The 20,958-nt window shown below is 44.8% G+C and overlaps 1 protein-coding gene and 1 long non-coding RNA gene across 3 annotated transcripts in view; one reads left to right on the top strand and one right to left on the bottom strand.

Annotated features, from left to right (window-relative positions):
• Window positions 1-20,958, bottom strand: part of GNAO1 (G protein subunit alpha o1) — a 172,938-nt gene that overhangs the window by 99,003 nt on the left and 52,977 nt on the right. The gene's annotated exons all lie outside the window — the stretch shown is intronic.
• Window positions 141-6,856, top strand: LOC140633864 (uncharacterized). The gene is made up of 3 exons (XR_012031436.1): window positions 141-1,253; window positions 2,310-2,414; window positions 5,937-6,856. It is a non-coding gene; the product is annotated as an uncharacterized lncRNA (long non-coding RNA).

Here is a 20,958-nt window from a genome sequence, read left to right on the forward strand (position 1 = left end):
ACCAACTGAGCCACTCAGGCGCCCCTGTCCTGGCTTTTCTGCAACCACTTCCAGCGCTGTATCTGCTCTGCTCAATGTTCTCTACCTGATATTCTGATTCCTTGTGATGCGTCTCTGCTTTCATTGTGCTGAAAGCCACGGAGCCAGACACATGGTTGCAGGAGATGTGAACAACAAATGAATGGATGGAGTCTGTCCTGGGGGATCCCTGACACTGCCACGTATCTCCACCACATTCATTTTGTTTATTATCACCATAGGCGACTGCTGAGACAACTGCCCTAGGGCACTTTTGCATCCTCTGGGCTTTGAGCTTCAACCTACATGCTGATTAGAACAGCCTGGGAGCAGAGGTGGTTAGGGACTGGGAAGGATGGTGGGAAGGTCAGAGAAGACAATTTTCCAGCATCGGACACAAACAGGGCTGCCAAGAATGGAATTCAATTCAACAAACACCTCCTAATGCCTACTAAGTGCAAGACATGGTCTTGGTCTCTTCGGTGGAGAGCACGCTCTGTCATGGCATTCCTACAGTGTGTGAAGCTGATGGTGCACTTGGTCTAATTTGGTATGTGGTTCTGGTCCCTGACGGGCCTTCCTGGGGGTTGCTGCCGCTGCCCTTGGAAAGCAGGCCGCCCCTGCAGGCTCCAGCATTCCCCAGCTCCAACGTGGACTTGCTGACTCGCACTGATCACAAACAATCCCTGAGGCTCTTCTGCTGGTTGCGCAGGAATGCCTAAGCAAAGATTCTGCTTCCCGCTGCGGGTCTGTTGTTTCAAGCCTGTTACCATACTCTGGACCTCAAATAATGGACCATCTGAAGCCAAGTGTGTGCTTGGCAGTGCTTTCTACAAAGAACAAAGAGCTGTGTACAGGAGCAGCTCGGACCGCGATGTCACATCCAAATAAGAAGTACCATCAGGGCTCTGGGGGCCAGAGCTACACGGGGTCCCCTGTCCAATCTCAGACTAAAACTTCTCCCAGCCCTGCTCTCGGGCAAGAGGCATGGCATGCAGCAAACCCTCACTTCTCCCGAAGGAGATGACAAAAACCCTCCCTCTGTTTTCCTAGCACCCCTCGATCCTGGGTGGGGAGAGCTGCCCAGAGGCTGAGTGTGGTAGGGCCCCGTGTGGGAGGGCAGCCCGCCTCTGACACCAGCCCACAGGGAAGCTGTGGAGACATGGCACTAGGACAGCAAGTCCCGGGACGTCAGGGATAGTAACACAGCCATTGCTTTCGTGAACAAAATAAAGGTGAGAAAGCTGAGTGAGGCCATTAGTGGTAAGGACCTGCTGCCTCCCACTGCTGGGGAGACACAGTGAGGAGCTTCCTGGCTGTTGTGTCCTTGCCCCTAATAATGATGAATACCCAATGCTTCCTTTTTAAGTTCTCCTAGCATTTTCACAGATACTATTTGAATAATAACAGCTCCTACTGATTAAATACTAACTTTGGACTAGGTATTTATATACATTATCTCACTTAATCCTCACAACACATCTCAGGGATAGGTAACACAGTTATCCCCATTCTATAGATAAGGACACTGAGGCTTAGGGAGGTTAATCAACTGTGTGGCCGATGTCATGGAGCTGGTAAACAGTAGCCCTGGGGATTGAAGCAGGGTTCCCTCTATAACGTCCATCCCAATGGCCCTCACAGTGCCCCACTTTACAGTAGTTGGGGGGAGGCGCAAGAACCAGGGCAACTGGCTGGTCCACTGTCCCTGAGCAGAGGCCTCAGACCAGTCATCTGCAGCCTGCATTTGGGCCAGATAGAAAGAGAGTATTTTGTTTGGCCTGCAGTAGTTTGGAGGGTTTTTTTTGTTGTTGTTGTTTATTTTGGTTCTTATTGCAGCAAATGTTTATAAATCAGGAGAATTCTCACAAAAAGATACTGATTTCTGGCCTCTGAAAAAAATCAGATGTGTGGCTCTGCCTTGTTTGGGTGGGACCTGAGTCTGGCTGCCTGCCATTGGCAGGGCTGATGTGCTCCGGCAACCAGACAGGCCCCACTAATCCACAGCCCTTAGCTATTACCTGCCGGCCCTGTCGGCATGGTGACCCCTCCAAAGAGCTGGTTAAGCGACATTAGCCACATGTTCCTGGCAGAATAAACATTTCTAGTATGTTAGTAGGAAGGAAAAGTGCTAAACTAATGGCAGACTTCTCCTTCCCCCTTTTTTTGTTGCCTTATTAAATAAGGGTAGTAGCCAGGAATTTGACAGATCCAGTGAATCTGGAACATTTAGTATGAACCATGTTCAAACTTGGGAAACAGGTCCAGCTTGCTTCCATCTTTCTATGCAGCCTTGTTGGAGGATACCGCACACCCCATGGATCTTGCAGGATACAAGGCCAACCAGAAGGCTCTGCACAGCTGGAAGTCTGGCCACAGTCCATGTTTGCACTTAAGTAAGTGCTGCTGGGTTAGACATATGGAACACTAATGACCATCACGTGGCCTCGGCTGCCGAGAAGTGGTCCAGAAGTGATGGGAAGCAAACCTCTTGAGCTAGCCAATGCAAAGGCACTCAGCCAACAAGTGGGAAAGGTACCTATGTACTGGTTGACAATGAGGAAAGAATCCAATCTCTAAACACTGGAATACCCCAGGGCTCAGACTCTGGACTGCCTACTCAACATCCCCACTTGGATATGTACTAGGCACTGCAGACCTGAGAGAGGTCCCTCACTGAACTACTGATTTTCCTTCCAAACCTCATCCCCTATCAGCCTTCCCCACCCCAGCTGAAGGCAAATTCTGTTGCCTACCAAAGACTCTGAGCAAGAAACCTGCTCTTTTTTTTTTTGTTAAAACAGAGATTAATAAGTGTTAAAGAGGTGTCAAAGACATAGTAACACCAAACCCATGACTTTCTATTTCTCATAATCAGAAGAATAAAAAAAAAGAACTGGAAAAAAAAAAAAAAACAAACCCAAACCCAAAACCAAAAAGCTTTCCCACCATGGGTTTCACGGTTATTGAACCCTGTGTCCCTGATACTAGAGCAAGTCATCTCAAGGGTCATCAACAGTGTCTAGTCTGCAATGCAAGGGACCTTGGAACATATGATTCTGGAATCCAGCCCAGTGTCTAATCTGATTCCAGCAAACAGAAGAGTGGAGGGGGCTTTAGGGGATGGGGGCAGGATGGTCAAGTGCCTGAGTGCCCCGAGGAAGGGAAGGGTAGGGGGTTATCCAGACTCAGCTGACCCACTGGATACTGACAGAGAGTGACAGTGATTCTGGGAACAGAGTAACCCGAAGGAGATTAGCATCCCCTTTCTATCTGCCCATTCCAAATCAGAGAACTGCTGAGGCTTTGAGGCAGGTGGGGATATGTGCAGGAAATAAGACTGAAAAACTGGTATGGGGATCTCTCCCCTTTATCTGAAGACCAGCTGCAGAGAATGTCAGAGCAAGGAACAAAAGCTGCAAATGCTAGGAAGAGCCTGGCCAAGAGACACCTGTAGAGCCCAGTATGTGTGTGAGAGTGTAGGGAGGAGAGGACGGGAGGAGAGAGGATATTTGCTTGAAGCAGCCCAGGTCTCCCTGGACTGCAGGAGGCCAAGATGTAGCTGAATATGTGGGCTGCACACCACCTGACCCTCTGCCTGTGGGGCTGAAGGAGATGAGGGAGGCCAGGGAGAAAAGATTTGTCCCTATGACCCAAGCACATGCTGGCGGCTCACCGGCTTTGACACCACTGGCCCAGAGGGCAAGGGTACCTCCACTCCACAATGGAGAGCTGCTGCTCCAGACTCCACAACCAAGGCGCCAACATCAAACAAAGAACACTGACAACACACTTCCAAGTTCTACTAGCAGAAGATCAGCAGGACAAGCAGTACGTATGGCTGCCGAAGCAGAGCTGCTCTAAGAGACAAATGACAAGTCGAACAGAAAATCACGTGTGCCCTAAAGCTATTCAGGCCAGACATAAAAGACCTGCTGCATATTAAGAAAAAAATCAGTCTTCCCAACAATAGGAGGTAAATCCCTGTTGAGATGTGAGTTAGTGGCCTGGAAGACCAAATGGAAAAACTCTCCAAGTCTAGAGCAAAAATATAGAGACAGAATCCATGAGGGAAAAGATAAAAGGCCTGGAAGACAGACCCAGGGAGATCTAACCTGAGAATATTGAGTTCTAGAAGAAGCAAAAGGAGCTGATGGAGGAAAGCCAGTAATTAAATGATAAAGAGAAGACAATTTCCCTGTGTTGAAAAAAGATGAGTCTGCAGACTGCATGAGCTCACAAAGTTCCAGGAAAGATGACAAGAAGAAACATACACATTGGTTATCCTGGTAAAGTTCTCCAACTTTGAGGATGAACACAAAACTTTAAAAGCTTCCAGACAGCTGGTTAAGTGTCTGACTCTTGGTTTCAGCTCAGGTCATAATCTCAGGGTCCTGGGATCAAGCCCTGCATCAGACTCTGCACTTAGTGTAGACTCTGCTTCAGAGTCTCTCTCTCTCTCTCCCTCTGCCCCTCCCCCTGTGGGCTCGCTGTCTCTCAAATAAATTAATTCTTTAAAAAAATAGCTTCTAGACAGAAAGAACATATTGCCTACAAGAAAACAAACAAACAAACAAATCAGAGTGACATTAGACTTCTCATCTGAAACACTAGGAGCTGTAAGAGCATGGAATACTATCTACATACAGATGACTCAGAAAAGAGAACCAAAGCCCCTCAAATACTTTGCCCATCATTTTTCAGGGCAAAAGATATTTTCAGATATGCAAGAAATCACAGAGTTTATCACTGATACATGAAAAATACTTAAAGTAACAAACAACAGGGGTACCTGGGTGGCTCAGTTGGTTAAGCACCTGCCTTTGGCTCAGGTCATGATCCCGGAGTGGTGGGATTGAGCCCCCATTGGGCTCTCTGCTCAGGGGGAAGCCTGTTTTTTCTCTCCGTCTGCACCTCCCACTTGTGCTTGTGCTCTCTCATGCTCTCTGTCTCTCTCTCAAATAAATAAATAAGATCTTGAAAAAATAAAAAACGAACAAACAATAAATGCACCAGAAAAATGACTTTACTGTGGAGGAAAATGAACAGGTCGGGAAACTCTGATGAATACAGACACTTGCTTACACATTTGCTCCCTCCCTCATCTCAGAAACCTAAATGGAACTGGTTAATAAGGACTCTGAAAATAGAAGGGCCATAATATGAGGGAAATTCCAACAACAGCCTAAAGCTAAAGATATTAAATAATTCTAACAAAATCAAGGCATTGAAGAGGAAGGGAATAAAAGTCTTCCATGGTCTCATCTTAAGTAGTGGACAGGGAAATAATTCTAAGGTCTCATCCCATTGAAGTAGAGAAAAGCAGGGAGGAAATGGAGCATCCTGGAGGGAGAAGTAGTTAATTCATGTTATCTTGCTTTCAAATAATAGTGGAGCAATATGTCTTTTGTTATGAATTAAGAGGAAAGGAGTGTAACCTTTAATACGATGGAAAAGTAGAGAAATTCCAGATTGGCATGGGAAAAAGAAGGGAATGCAAAGCAACTACATCAAATCAGCACAAATAAGAAAGAAAAAAACCTAGAAATAATGATGGAAGGAAATTAAAAACATACTATTAGATGGAAGGAATAAAATCAACATCAATTAATGGGCTAAATTTCTCACTAAAAGACAGCAGATGGGGTTAAAAAATTAAAACAAAAACCAAAACCCAGGTAGATGATACTTATAAGAAAACTGATTAAAATAAAGGTATGTAGAAATGTTGAAAATAAATGCATAGAAAAAAAGATACCAGACACATGCAAACAGAAGGGAAGTAGTAGTGTCAAAATTAATTAGGCAAAGGGGAATTTTAGTTTAAAAAATTGCAGAGGCTAAATAACGATATCTGTAATGATAACAGAATGTTTGTTGTTGTTGTTTTTAATGTTTTTTGCTGTTCTTGTATGTAGGTTCCATAATCCAGTGTGAGGCTTGAACTCGCAACCCTGAGATCAAGACCTGAGCTGAAATCAAGAGTCAGACTCTTAACCCACTGAGCCACCCAGGTGCCCTGATAAAGGGAATGCATTATGAAGCAGTTAGAATCATCCGAAACCTGTAAACATTAAACGAGAGAGAAACTAAATATAAAGCGTGTATTGGAAGTTGAATAAATGAAATTTTAGTGTGAAATTTCAAAGATGTCTATTGAACACACCTTATAGGCAAATATTAATTAAGATAACAAAGACAATGAGTCATATAACTTGAATTACTAGAAATATTATACATGACCTTACATTCCTGGAGTACAGAATGGATTACTTTTAGGGACCTGGATCATTTACAAAAATTGATCATGTGTTGAATTTCAGAGCTAAAACCTTAACAAATTTTACAAAAGAAAGCTTTCATAGACCACAGTTTGTGATCACAATCAACAAAATTAGAAATTTAAAAAAGGTGAGAAGAAAAATATTGACTTAGAAATTAAGAAATTAAGAAACCCACTCCTAGATAAATCTAGGATTAAAAAGGAAATCAAAAGGGAAATGACAAACTATATAGAAAACAGTAAAAGAGAACATTTCGTACCAATCCTCACGGGACAGAGAAAAAGTCATGCTCAGAGGAGAGTCAAAGCCCATAGGATTAAAGAAGAAATATGAAGAATAAAGGGATTTAGACCTTTTCTTAAGAGATCACAGAAAGAATGAACCAAATCAAATGCAACTACGATTATAAATTACTAAGTTAAAAGCTGGGGGGATCCCTGGGTGGCTCAGCGGTTTAGCGCCTGCCTTTGGCCCAGGGCGCGATCCTGGAGTCCCGGGATTGAGTCCCACGTCGGGCTCCCGGCATGGAGCCTGCTTCTCCCTCCTCCTGTGTCTCTGCCTCTCTTTCTATGTCTATCATAAAAAAAAAAAAAAAAAAAAAAAAAAGCTGGAATTCATAAAATTAAAAAATAGTGGAATAGAAGATAATATAAATAAATGTAATGAGTAAAATAAAACCTAGTGAGCCAATTAAGAGAAGAGCAAATAAAGATGAGAAATGAGAAAGGATACCCACCCACAGCTGCAGAAGAGAAAGACAAAATCATAAAAGAACACTGCATGCAGATCTATGGCCACAAACATGAAAATCTCATAATTCTCTAGCCAAATATAAATTGCTAAAATTGACCCAATAAGTAGAGAAACGTTTGAAAAAAAACAATTTGCCATAGAGAAAGTTGGAAAGGTGATTAAAGATCTATTACTGAAAATGGCACTAGGTATTTAGTGCCAGATAGATTCAGTGAATTTTAGCCAACCTTTAGCAACAGACAATTTCAACATTATTTCAAGGATCCTTGGTCACACTAAAAGATAGAGAATCCCCCAATTAGTGCTATGAAGCCATCATAACGTTAATTACTAAAACATGAAGAAGCTAGCATAAGAAAGAACACTACAGACCATTCTCATTTATTATAAGTTATGCAAAAATTATTTTAGAAAATTATCACATTGAATATGGCCATGTCTCATGAGAAAAAACATGTTACCATGTAACCTGTTCATTCTAGGAATGTGAGTATTTCAACAGTGTTTTCTATGGCAACCACAAAAAGGGAAAAGCTATTTGCTCACATCAATAGATGCTGAAAATGTACTTGGTAACATTTAAATCATTCTTCATTAAAAACCAGGAATAGAAGCTAATTACTTATACAAAATAAAAACTGTTTACCAAAGCCCAACAGAAAATATGATTATAAACAGTGATATTCTATAATCATTTCCATTAAAATCTAGAGCTGGATAAGATGGCAGTAATCACCATTAGTACTTATCAAGATCTACCACTACAACCTAATGTAGTAAAGCAAGAAAGTGGTGTCAGTGATGTAAAACAAGAGCTAAAATATCCTTTTGATGATATCTGTATATTCAGAAAAACTAAGAGGCTACTGCGTTTGTTTTGTTTTTAAAGATTATTTATTTTATTCATGAGAGACACACAGAGGGGGGCAGAGACATAGGCAGAGGGAGAAGCAGGCTCTCTGCAGGGAGCCCGATGCAGGACTCAATCCCAGGATCACAGGACCATGCCCTAAATCAAAGGCAAACACTCAACTACTGAGCCACCTAGGTGCCCCTGTTTTGTTTTGTTTTTTAAAGTCTACTATAATTAAGAGAAACAGTAAGGTGGCTAAATCTAAGATAAATATTCAAAGATTAATGTTTTCTCCCATTAGCAATAAGTACCTAAGAAAGAAAAGAAAGCAAATAGCTTATTCATGACAGTGAAAAAATTATAAATATTTAGGGATAAATTATACAAGAAGCCTACATGAAGAAAACTATGAAAATTTAATCCCCAACAGTTCTGTTCCTAGGTCTATACTCAAGAGAACTTGAGTACATGTACTCATATATGTTCACCAAAAGCCATGAACAAGAATGTTCCTAGCAGCACTATTGATAATAACTCAAAATCAGAAATCACCTCCATCATTTGGGGAAGGAATAAATAGAATTGTGGTCAGTCACACAATGTAATACTATACACTAATGCAGAGAAACGACAACTATATACACAGCAGAATGGATAAACCTGAATGTTATGTGAAAGACAAAAACAAAAGCGTATATACTGTATGATTCCATTTATATAAAATACCAAAAGAGGCAAAACCGATCTCTGCTTTGGAAGCCAGAAGGGTGGCTATCCAGGTGGGGGTAATCATGAAAAGAGAGCAGTGCCCACCATGTTCTATATCTTGACTTGGGTGTTGAGTACCTGGGTGTGTTCACTTTGTGAAAATTCATCAAGTTGTACATTAAGATTTGTGTATATTTACCAGATATGTTACACTTCAAAAAAAAAAAAAAAAGATTCTACTGAAGGCAATAAAACAGATTTGAAGAAAAGACACATGTTTTTGAATGGGAGCACTTAATATTTTTTAAAAATCTTCCCTTCCCGTCCCACCCCACCTCATATATTGGAATTTAATACAAATTCCAATTAGAATTTCAAGAAGGTTTTGTTTTGTTTTTCTAATTGGGAGCTTGATCACAGGAAGACTTGACATCTCTCTCCCACTCCCAGACTGAGGAGGTAGAGGCTCAATGCTGGATCCTCTCTCCCACTCAGCCACTCACACATCCCCCGTTTCCAGAAGATGACGCAAGTGCGCAGCCCATTAGGTCAGAGCCCCACCTGCCTCTTAGTGGGGACTGGATCAGAGAGAGACCCAGCAGTGTAACATAAAGATCAGCATTGAAACTAAGCTGATAAGTCCAGTGAGAGTGGCACTGGACTGGCAATCCAGTTCAGTATGCTGTCAACCACCAAAACCAAATGGATGAAAAAAGTGGTCAATAATATCTGCCCCACCAGACTGCAAAAAAATATTTTCATTTCTAAGATTCACCTCTGGCTTTATTTAAAAGCTTCTCAACCACCTAAGCATTACACCAGGAGTTAACTTATTTGACATTCACATATATTCTATTAAGGAGAAAGGACAGCTATCCTCTTTCTCCCCGTCTTCCAGGAGAAAAAGCAGAAGTTTGGAAAGGTAATGTGACTTGTTCAAGGTCACAAGCTGGCAAGCAGCCATTCTGGGGCTCTGAATGCAGTCTTCTGACTCCATATCCCAGGCTTCCTTCCCGCTAATCTCTGTGATAAGGCGAGTCACACGCTGCTGCGGGTGAGATGGAAGAGTGGTGGGGGCGATGGGTCCTGGCAACAGACCCAGGGTCCCCGAGACAGCCTTTTTGGGAGAGCTGGCCAGAACCTGGCCAGGCTAGGGGAGGCCTGGAGGAGGGTGACGCCATTCCCTGCTCAAACACTTGGCTCCAGAGGTGGTTGCTGCCACTGCTATCTCATCGGACACTCAGAGGTCAGGAGGGAACAGCTCCCCAGATGAACTCCTGGAAGGAGGCAAGTGTGTCGGCCCATCACCCACAAGCCCTACTGCAGCCTCAGAGTCGGGCTCTGGCATGGCACCTCCTTGGGGCGCCTTGGACTCTGCCTGCCAGGAAGGCCCAGAGAGCGGTAGGGAGGCAGCATATCAGAGCAGCTGGATGCCTCCACTCTATGAAGAGGGGGCCCACCCAACTGCCCTTGAGGAGCAGCAAGACTGGGCCGGTACCAGGAGAAGTATATAGTGCGTCTGTGAGTCCACTTGAATGTTCCCAATGAGGTTACAGTCTTCATGGAGGGTGGGTGCCGAAGTAACACTGGAACCCCGGGGGGAGGACCCAGACCCCAGGGTGGGACGGAGGAGGTGGGGAGCCTGCAGCCTGAGGGGAACGTGCTGAAGAACTGCTCTGCTCTGTGCCAGACAGCATGCTCAGTGGTTTGCATGCACCATCTCATTCCACCCGCCCTCTCTGAGGAAGGCACTCTTATCATCCCCATGTTGCAGAGGACAACATAGACACGAGGAGAAATGAACTCATTCACTCAAGGTTACACAGGATGTAGGAAGCAGAGCCAGGCTTCTGTTTAACTGCAACCAAGGTGCTAGAGTGGCCCAGCTCATCCCGATTCCCTCCGGGGCTGACCTTGCTCTCCACACACCTCTGGCGTCCTGCTGAAGCTGGTCAGTACAGCACAGGGCTCACTGCTTATCTGAGCCCTCATCTGAGAGGCTCCTGGCAGACTCCTGGCATATGGGGGACCAGCTGAGGGACTTGGGAGTCAGAAGACCTGGGTTCACAGAGGCTGTCCGCCTCGGTCCCATTATTGCTCTGCAATAATAACCCACTGACTAATAACCGGGGGGACACACAGTACAGTACCTATTATTTACTTTGCAACTTTCATATTTATTCCCAGTGAATTACAAACTCAAATTTCTGGCCTAATCAACTCACTTGACATGGGACTTCCTTCTATCCTCTTTGATGTGGCCCTACACTGAGGGTGGAGAATAATTTCTTACTCCTTATAAATTCTGCCCTTGCTCCTTCTGTAGGGAACAGGTCTAATTTGTTGTCCTCATAACAGGGCCTCTGAGAACTGGTGACACTAGCTAGTGCCTTCTCACCTGAAGCCTTCTGATTCTATGTGGACCCCAGAAAAAGTACTTACAAACACCCAGAACTCTAACAGGGTGTGCTTGAATCTACCCTAGAACCACCTCCTGATCAGGAACATGGCAGCCTGGCTGGCCAACTGGAGTTGGGAGTTCAGGTAAAGTGGGTGGTGGGCACACAATCGCACTTGGTATGGAAAGGACTCCCACAGAGAAAAGCTAAGGGTACCAACCTTGGGAGCGACTGAATTCTGTGACGTGATCTGCAGGCCCATCAGCTGATGATGGTCTGGGGGACAGCAAGGGGACGGGGAGGTGGGGAGTACAAGGAGGCTCACTCACAGGCAAGCTCTTCTTTATAAAGGAGACTATTAGGAAAATCCAGTTCACACTTGGCCACCTGGGGTTCGATGTTACAATCCTTCCTAGGGCCCATCTCAGCAGAAGGGGGAAATATTTGCTGACTGTTTGTACAAGTTAATTAACTGTTATTAAAACATGCCCTTGAGCTTAATGATGTTCTTTATTTTACCATTTACATATTGCAAGCCTTCAAGTGATGTTAACTCCTTGAGCGGACTCTTCAACTTGATTTCATTTGTGCAGTTTTGAGAACTTCTCTCTTCAAATATGCATGCAGACTCAGTGAGTCATAAATGTAATGGGCAGTTTTCCTGGCAGAGTAGGCTAGAACTGTGGCCTTAGAGCCACAAGACCTGGATTCCCACGCCAGACCTGCTATTTCCTATCTGGATGACCCTGAATAAATAAGTTAATTTCTCTGACCATCTGTACAGTGGGATAATTCTCACCCCGCCACTTTCTTAGGGATATTGTGGGGATGAAATGAGATGTCTGCGATGGCTTGTAATAGGGTGTAAAACACATGAAGGCATGTTAGACTAAAAGATGTTAGATATTTCCTGGACGTGGAAGTAGAATTTTGGATTGGATATTCGCGGCTTGGGACATTCTAGTATTGTTTCACCTTTTGCCAGCTGTGTTCTGGTGTCTAGAACTCCTCTATCAGGAGTTTGGAGTGCCACCCCTCCCCGGCTCTGGGTCAATGTCATTAAGGTGAGGTCTGAGCACGCTACATTTCTCAAAGCCACAGTGGTTGGTTCAGGGATGGGAATGTCAGCCAATTACAATCAGCAGGAAGCAGTAAGCTTTTTCCTGGGATACCCAGGAAAGAAAGCCATGCTTTGTAAGGGGATTTACAGCTGAGGATGAGGATGGCCTGAGGCAGGGGCAGCCCACCTTGTGGCCCTAAGAGGGGAAGCCCATCTGAGAGTGAAGTTAACAGAGGAAAGCAGAGGCGAGACACATCAAGTGCTGATGATGTCTTTGGAGCCCTTGAATCCAGACTTTTCAGTGACAGGTGTTGCTAAGTTTCTTTTTAATTTAAGCCAGTGTGGGCAGGATTTCTATCATCTGCAACTGAAAGGGACGGATAAACAACCTGAATGAAAGCAGGAATGATCAAGAATCAGAATGCATTTCTGGCTATGTTTTCCAAAGGGAAATATTCTGTCCCGCATGCTCCACTTTCTACCCAAGAGCTGTCAACTAACCCTGGCCTTAGCACAGGGCTTAGCACAGGGCTGAGGACATTCATCTTCAGTACAAAGTAGAACTGTTTAGGAAAATTCTCACTTCTTCCTTCTTATTACTTACTTACCACTTTCTACTTAGGAGTAGCCTTTCCTATTCTAATTGTCCAAGCCTCTAAGTTCTTCAAGAATTCCTTCCTTGAGATGGAATGATCTTTGAGATCTGTGGTTTTTAAGGACTATTCTTTAGATATTTGATTATCCAAGAAGGTGGATAAGCTCTGTGGTTATGGTTTCTTTCTGGCCTTTCTGCCACACTATGCAATTCATCAACCCAGCCAGTTTGTCTCATGGACCTACCTTATATCTTATGCTGCTGTGCCTCTCTCAAGCTTTTCATCTCACCTAGAGCATCTTCCCTTTCTAACTCTCAGCACTGATTTCTCCTGACAATACAAGGTGGGGAGGACATGTTGGTGGCCGAACCATCCACCTTGTTTCCTCTCTTCCTAGCTGGCCAAGTAGCAGCTGAGTTCTGACATCTGTTATCTCTTCCTGACTGGTCTAAGCGCCTCATATAACTCCACCTGCCTAGCCAATGACTGGCTTAAGAAGAGATATGTGACCCAAATCTGTCCAATGAGACTTCAGGGCAAGTCTACCAGTAGGGCTTCTGAAACAAGGAAGGGCTAGACCCTTTTATTGCACCTGGATTTAGGTGTGTGAATCCATGCTGCCTGGAGCTGCTGCAGCAAGGAGCTAGCTGATGTGCTGGGGCTAACTGAAAGCAAAAGCAGAAAGTCCTGGGTCCCTGATGGCTTCACTGGGCAATGCGGGGACTGCTTCATTTCCAGGCTTCTTGATCTGTGAGCTAATACTTTCCTATATGGTTTCAGCCACATGGGGCTGTGTTCTCTGTTACTTAAAACCAATAGCCCCCTAACTGGTAAGAAATCTCACCTCAAAATCTGCTCCTCCTTGGAACTGTCCCAGATCATGCCAGTCCATAGCAATAGCCTCATCCCCAAAGCACGCTCACTGGATTTTCTGTTAATACCAGGAACAGTTTTCATTCTAGGAGTGAGTTTCTGAAGTACAGTGTTGAGGAGATGTTGGGGATACAGTGGAGTTGAGTGGGGACCCGTGCTATGGCAGTGTCTGCCATGACACTGGGAAGAGGCATATCTAGCCTCATGTGTCCAAACAGAACTCCTGACTCTGCCATCCAAATCTGTTCTGCCTGTGTTCTAGGTCTCAGTGAGCAGCATCTCCATTTTATCAGTTACCTGGGCCCCAAACCTTGGACTCACCCTTGATTTCTTCTTTCTCTCACATTCACAATCGAGTAAAGGAAATCTTGTTGGTTTTACCTTCAAAACATATCCAGAACCACTCTACTACCTCCCCAAAGCTCTACTGCCCTGGTCCAGGCCACCACGGTTTCTCTCTTGAGTAACTCCAACAGTCTCTAACCTTCTCCCGTGTCCAGTCCTTGCCCCCAGACTGTTCTGCACAGTGAGATCAATCCTTTCCAAAGACTCCCATCATCTCAGAACAGCAGCTCAAGTCCTTACTACAACCTCAAACATGGCTAAGGCGAGCCTCCTGCACAGTCTCCTGACCTCCCAATTCCCCAGCCCACCGTTCGTCAGCCCTTAAACACCTGAGGCCCCATGTCATGGCCTTTAGTGTTGCCTTTGCTGGGAATACTCTTCACGCTCTCCCACACTTCCTTCAAGTCTCCGATTTCAGTTATCTTAGAGGAGAGGTCTCCAACACCCTCAGCTCCCTCTACCCTCCTTCCTGGGCTTTATTTTCCTTCATAAAAGAGGGCTTACCTGCCCCTTACATATTACTTTTCTCTCTCTTTGGGGACTCTGCCTTATTCAGCACTGCACCTCAAAGACCAGAGCAGCTCCAGGCACAGAGCAGGTACTTGGCGAACATGTGTTTAGTGGACAAACTCCTTATTTCTCCCTACTTGCAGCACAGGATTTTGTACCTTAGTGGGAGCTCACAAAGTTTGTCTGCTAGATTTTACATTCATAATGATTTCATGTTCACATCAGTACCCTGATTTCATTTCTGGCAGAAATGAAAAGTTTCTTTGCTACCAATGGACAAGGACTGGAGAATATCACAGAAAAATAGAACAGTTAAGGCTGGTGGAGGTTTTAATATGATAAATCCTGTTATGACAGTAAAAATGAAAGGCATACATATACTATTAAAAATTGTTTCAAAGAATTGTGCATGTTTTTCTTAGCATTTTTCTTTAAAGCAAAGCAGTTTGTGTTTTGTTAAAGGTACAGATAAGTGAGACCATACAGACAAAACTTCCCTCAAAACCCCTAACCCCCAAAGATACTTATAGAGGGACTTCAAACTTTTATGAATAATTTTCTGAGATCTGTGATCCTTAACTGATATTTGTAAAAATGCACATTCAATGTCATAATTGCTTTGTCTTCACACAATACTTAGTTTGCAATTCCAAATATCATTATAGGGAAATTATTTATCAAGAAGTGGCACAGGTTAACTTTTTTTTTTTTTTTGCCTTAGCATTTAATCCAACCCTCTATCTTTGGTGGAATACTTGCAAATATTCCTTCATCTAGGTAGTATTCACCAAGAATCAACCATATTCCTGCCTAAGGAGCCCCTGTTTCCCTAGGGAGACAAATGAGTGCCTCTTTTTACAGGGCTTCAGGGAAGACATGAGTTGGGCTTTGGAGGACTGTTCAATTCATTGTAATCCAATTATTTATTGAGCATTAATCACATGCACAGTGGTCTACTTTGACCTTGCAAATTCAAAGACATGGGTTTAGTCCACAGTGGCTTATAATCCTGTATGTGAGATAACATCTAGAAAAACTAACCTTAATAAAAAGCAGCAAAATGTCAGACGTTGCAAGAGAAAAGAAAAACCACCCATGTTCTAAATGGCCTCAGAGGAGGAGGAAGCATAACTGATGGAGAAATCAGGTGTGGCTTTGGGAAAACCATGACACTTCTCGGCCTAGGAGAGGTGGGTGTGACAGGCAGAGATGTGGGACATGTGGGTGGGGTTACTCCAGGTAAAGGAAAGTGTGCACTCTAAGGGAGGCAGATAGCAGAGTGCAGGGTGCAGGTGGTTATGTTCCACTCAGAATGGCCAGTCCCAGCCTGTGTGCTCTGGGAAGTACAGAGGTGCACACCTGTGTGTACACATGTGTGTGAGAGAGACTGAGGGGAACTGAGCTGAGGAAAGGCTGCCTCAGCAGTCATGTGAACATTGAATTACACTGGGGAGAAAGGAGAAAAATGACCAGTTAAAGAGACTGTCACTCTAGAGGTGGGTCACAAAGGATATTTAACCTGGCAAACGGGCTTTTTATTAATACTTTATATTGATGTCATATATTCTTTTTTAAAAAAATATTTAATTTATTTATTTGACACAGAGAGAGCGCACAAGCAAGGGGAGTGGCAGGCAGAAGGAGAGGGAGAAGCAGACTCTCCTCAGAGCAGGGAGCCCACTGCAGGACTCTTGATCCCAGGACCCCAGGATCCTTCATCCCAGGATTGTGACCTGAGCTGAAGGCAGATGCCCAACAGACTGAGCCACCCAGGTGTCATATATATTCTTTTTATATGTACAAAATATTACATAATAAGGTCTATTTGATCAATTTATTTAATGAACAAATGCAAATTCAACTTTTGCTCTTTGAAAAATCTTTTTGAGGGCAGCCCGGGTGGGTCAGTGGTTTAGCGCTGCCTTCAGCCCAGGGCTGATCCTGGAGACCTAGGATCGAGTCCAACGTCGGGCTCCCTGCATGGAGCCTGCTTCTCCCTTTGCCTGTGTCTCTACCTCTCTCTCTATCTCTCTGTGTCTATCATGAATAAATAAATAAGATCTTAAATATATATATATATTTATATATATAAATAAAATAAAATCTTTTTGAAGAGGTGGATACCCAGGGAAGAGAGCTGGGAGGACCATGCCAAGGGCAAGGGTTGTAGGAAAGGAAAGGTGGGGCAGGTAAAAAGAAAGACAGTAGCAGCTTGGCCACAGAGATGATTGGGGTTGGCATGGCAGGGGGGACACATGGAGGAGAACATGCAGCACAGACAAGGCCCCAGCAGAGTACTAGGGGGACAGTGGTGCTTGTGAACCATTCCTGAAGGAAACCCTGGGCCCAGGAGAGGCACCTTTGGTTCACGGACACACCGGCTCCCTGTCCTGGGCCCCCACCCGGAAGTGCCCAGAGTGGTGTTTAGCCAGGAGACCCTGAACTCGATTACCCACTCACCAGGCAGTGGTAGGATCCAGGGATGCCTGCAGCGGGATCCCAGCTTCTGTGCACAGGGCTCCAGTGTCCCAGATTGCGACCTGGGTGTGTCACCATGAACACAGACTCCATACGGGAGGTTTTTCTCACTGATGCCCTTTGTGATTACAGCTGGCAGGTTTAAATAGGGGTTTTCCATAACATGACCTTTGAGGAAAGCTTAACGACTGTTTTAGGAGGACCTGAGACTCATGAGCCCTGAGGAGCTGGAGGGAAAGGAGTTTGGGCATTAGGGTGCCTCTGACTTCACCTCAGAGAGGTGTCTCGGTGGGAGTCAGCCATGTTTCCCCCTACGTCAGGCAGACAGGTGTGTGCCCTGAGGTCATAGCCTGAAGGATGCCTGGGCTGTGAGGAAAGGAGGTGAACCTAGGGGCTTGGGAGACCCAATTTCTGTCTCAAACTCAGTCAGGGTACCTGCAGAGATCTCAGCTGGGAAGCAGCAGAGTCATCACGAATTAGGCTCTGAACTCAGAAGGTCTGGGTTTGAATTCTGCTGCCCCTTCCCCCAACATACCCGAACTAAACTACAACCCTCCCACTAGCCTCTCTCCTAAAATGCCTGTATTTTCCACAATTTATAATGAGATTGCTTTGTGTGAGTGTGTGTGTGTGTGTGTGTGTGTGTGTTTACTGTTGTTCTCCTCTGTAAAACTTTCTAAGCTTCACTAGAGCACTGGCCATGCGTGTGTGGCTAATTATATTGTGCTGAGGGCAGCACTTGACCTGGCACACAGAAGTATTTCTCATGGTCTGCTAGGTGAATAGATGTATCTGCTGAGCAAATGCCTTGAGCTCCCTGGGCATTTCTGGTATATGTGAAGCACTCAGCACCATGCGCCGCCACCACCTAATGGATGGTAGCTGCACATCAGTGCCTCTAAATAAACAAGGAGCTTGGACTGGATTTTCAGAAGTGAGAGCAGAAAGCAGATGACCATCTGTCTTACTAGCCCCACCATGTTGAGAATGGAGAACCCGGCACAGAGAGGGGAAGTGATTTACCCTGATGATCTTCTGAAGGAACCTCCCCTTTATCCGCCCCCTCGGCTGTAGCCTCCAGACTTGGTACTCTGAGTGTCTCAACTGCTATTTTTCTTGTTCTCAGTGGGCCATGTTTTGACAGAGAAAGTACACCATATCAGTTCCCAAATCTTACAGATTCCTTAGGGGACAGCTCAAACGCTATATCCTCCAGAAAATCTCCCATGGGCCTCGAGCATCCAATAGCTGCTCCTTATATTCAAGTGCCCCAGCCCTCCATCTGGCCCAAGCATTTTCTCCCTCTGTATTAGGGTGAGCAATGCATGCACCTTACAAAACATTTACCCTCACAGACATCCACTACCTCCTTCTGGGTCAGGACCACATCCACATCAACTTCTATGTGTTTCTCAAATACCTAGGGCAATGCATTGCCTGCTATGTTTGTGCCTTAATGAGTCAGTGAGCAAGATTTTCTGGCTCCCCCAGGGCATGCCACTCTAACTGGTCAGGGCCATGAACTCTTCCACAAAAGACCTGAGCATCACCCCAGCCAAGATGAATCAAATGCAGCATCAAGGCTGTGATTCCAAGACAAATCCATACAAAGTGAACTTAATAGTTGCACAGGGCAGAAGCACCAGTCATGGATTTTGACAGATGGATAAATGATCCTGATTAGCAGGGCAGCAGCACCAGCTGACTAAAAGGTCACGTCTCCCCGGACCAAACAGTGGCAGATGAGGCATCTTTTTAAAAAAGCCAAAAAGGGTTTCTTCATCTATAAAAATAAATAAATGTTGTTTAATGGCTTCTTCGTGGCTCAATTGTCTTTAGACTCTAGTGTGGGCTGTTCCCAAAGGCACCATTTTATGCAATGGAAACATTTCAGTGAAACACGTTTTGAAAATTAGTGACATGGAACACTAGTAGAGCTGGAATCGGCCTGAGGAGCCATCAATGCGGTCTATACCTCAATTATTCCTAATCTGACTTATTTGCAGAGCTCCCTAGGTACAATGGAGGATGGTGCTAGTGAGTGGGCGTGGGGCCTTGCTTTCTGCTAAAAGAGAAAAAGCAGTGGTGGCTCAGAGCACGGCAGGCCCTGCCCATTCTCCTGACAACATGGGTGTTAGGTCAGCCTGGCTATGGCGGCTGGCCCCCCACTGGCTGGCTGATTGCCTTGGCTCCAGCCTTCCACAGGGAACTCCTGAGTGAGGAGGAGAGGCCTCCTTAGCTGGGATCTGAGTGACCAGAGGAAGCCAGTTGTCCAGGGCAGGGCAAGTCCCATGGAAGTCAAAGGACCTTGGAGAATCACAACCTGACAAAGAGGTAGAGGCCTCCAGACGTGTGCCAGCCTCCTCCAACAAGTGGTCCAGAGAACAGGCTAGGAAAGCACACAGGACTTCTCAGGCAATGGAGGATTCAATTTCTTATTTTTGCTAAGCGAGTCAGATATGTAACTGCTAATCAGAGCTTCTCATCAGCCTGAGGTAACCAGGGTTACCGTCCTGGTTGGATGTAATTCCAGCTAAGAGCGAAGACGCTCCACAGTCTCATTAGACTGTGAGGCCTTTTCACAGGATCTCTGCTAGAATTTTTTTTTTTTTTAATGCTAAAGGTTGTCCCATAGACCTGCATTACTACCTTCAAAAACCCCAGGATGGGGCTCTCTTGCATCTAGCCTAAGACATGGATTTTTGGTTTTTTAAAGATTTTATTTATTTTTTAATGAGAGACACAAAGAAAGAGGCAGAGACATAGGCAGAGGGAGAAGCAGGCTCCCTGTAGGGAGCCTGATGTGGGACTCAATCCCTGGACCCCAGGATCATGACCCGAGCCAAAGGCAGACGGTCAACCACTGAGCCACCCAGGTGTCCCTAAGACGTGGTTTAAGAGAAGAGGAAACAGGCCCAGTAATGCTGTGCCTTCACTAAAGTCTGTGTAAATTAGTGTAGATGGTCAGCCACACAGTGTTGCTTGCATGTCTTTCTCCTTTATGCACGTGTTCAAGTAGACAGTGACTCCCCAAGGACATTCTTTCCATCTAGTACAGCACAGTGAGTGGCCAAGAGTGGGGGGATCTGGTATCAGACTACAATTCTCCCTCCACTGTGTGCTTGTTACGTGGCCACCACAGACACAGCTCTTAAGCTCTGTGCCTCATTTTTCCTATGGGCTAAGGCAAGAATAGTCCCTGGAGCAACTTTGCTTTAGTTTCTTCAGCTGCAAAATGGGGGATATTCATATAATAAGGCATGCCTCCTTGGGTGACTGTGAAAACAAAGTCAATTAATACAGGTTAAATACTTAGAACCATGACTGGCACTTGGTAAGTACTCAGTAAATAATAGATTTATTGGGATATAATTCACATATCATACAACTCACTTATTTAAAGTATACAATTCAGGGAACCCTGGGTGGCGCAGCGGTTTAGCACCTGCCTTTGGCCCAGGGCGCGATCCTGGAGACCCGGGATCGAATCCCACGTCGGGCTCCCAGTGCATGGAGCCTGCTTCTCCCTCTGCCTGTGTCTCTGCCTCTCTCTCTCTCTCTATCATAAATAAATAAAAATTAAAAAAAAATAAAGTATACAATTCAATAATCTGGGGGATAGTCACAGATATGTGCAATCGTCACCACACTCCATTTTGGACGATTTTTGTTACCTCAAAAAGAAATCCTGCAACCATTAGCCATCACCCACTCCTCACCTCCCCTTCCAGGTCCCTTCTCATACCTAAGCAACTGGTGATCTATTTTTGGTCCCTATCAATTTCCTTACTCTAGACTTTCACATGAATGGAATCATATAGTATGTGGTCTTTTGTGACTGGCTTTTCTCATGTAGTTCAGTGCTTTTACAGTTCATCCATGTGATATCACACATCAGTATTTCATTTCTTTTTATGGTTGAATGATGTTCCATTGTATGGATGTACCACCTTTTGTTTACCCATTTGTCTATTTGGGTTATTTTCCAACCATGAAGTCATGAAGTCAGACCACAGAGTTGTAAGGTAACTCTGTTTCACTGTTTGAGGAGTTGCCAGACTGCTTCTCTTGGCAGCTGTAT

Source organism: Canis lupus, chromosome 5 (genome assembly GCF_048164855.1).
Source record: "Canis lupus baileyi chromosome 5, mCanLup2.hap1, whole genome shotgun sequence".
Lineage (NCBI taxonomy): Eukaryota > Metazoa > Chordata > Mammalia > Carnivora > Canidae > Canis > Canis lupus.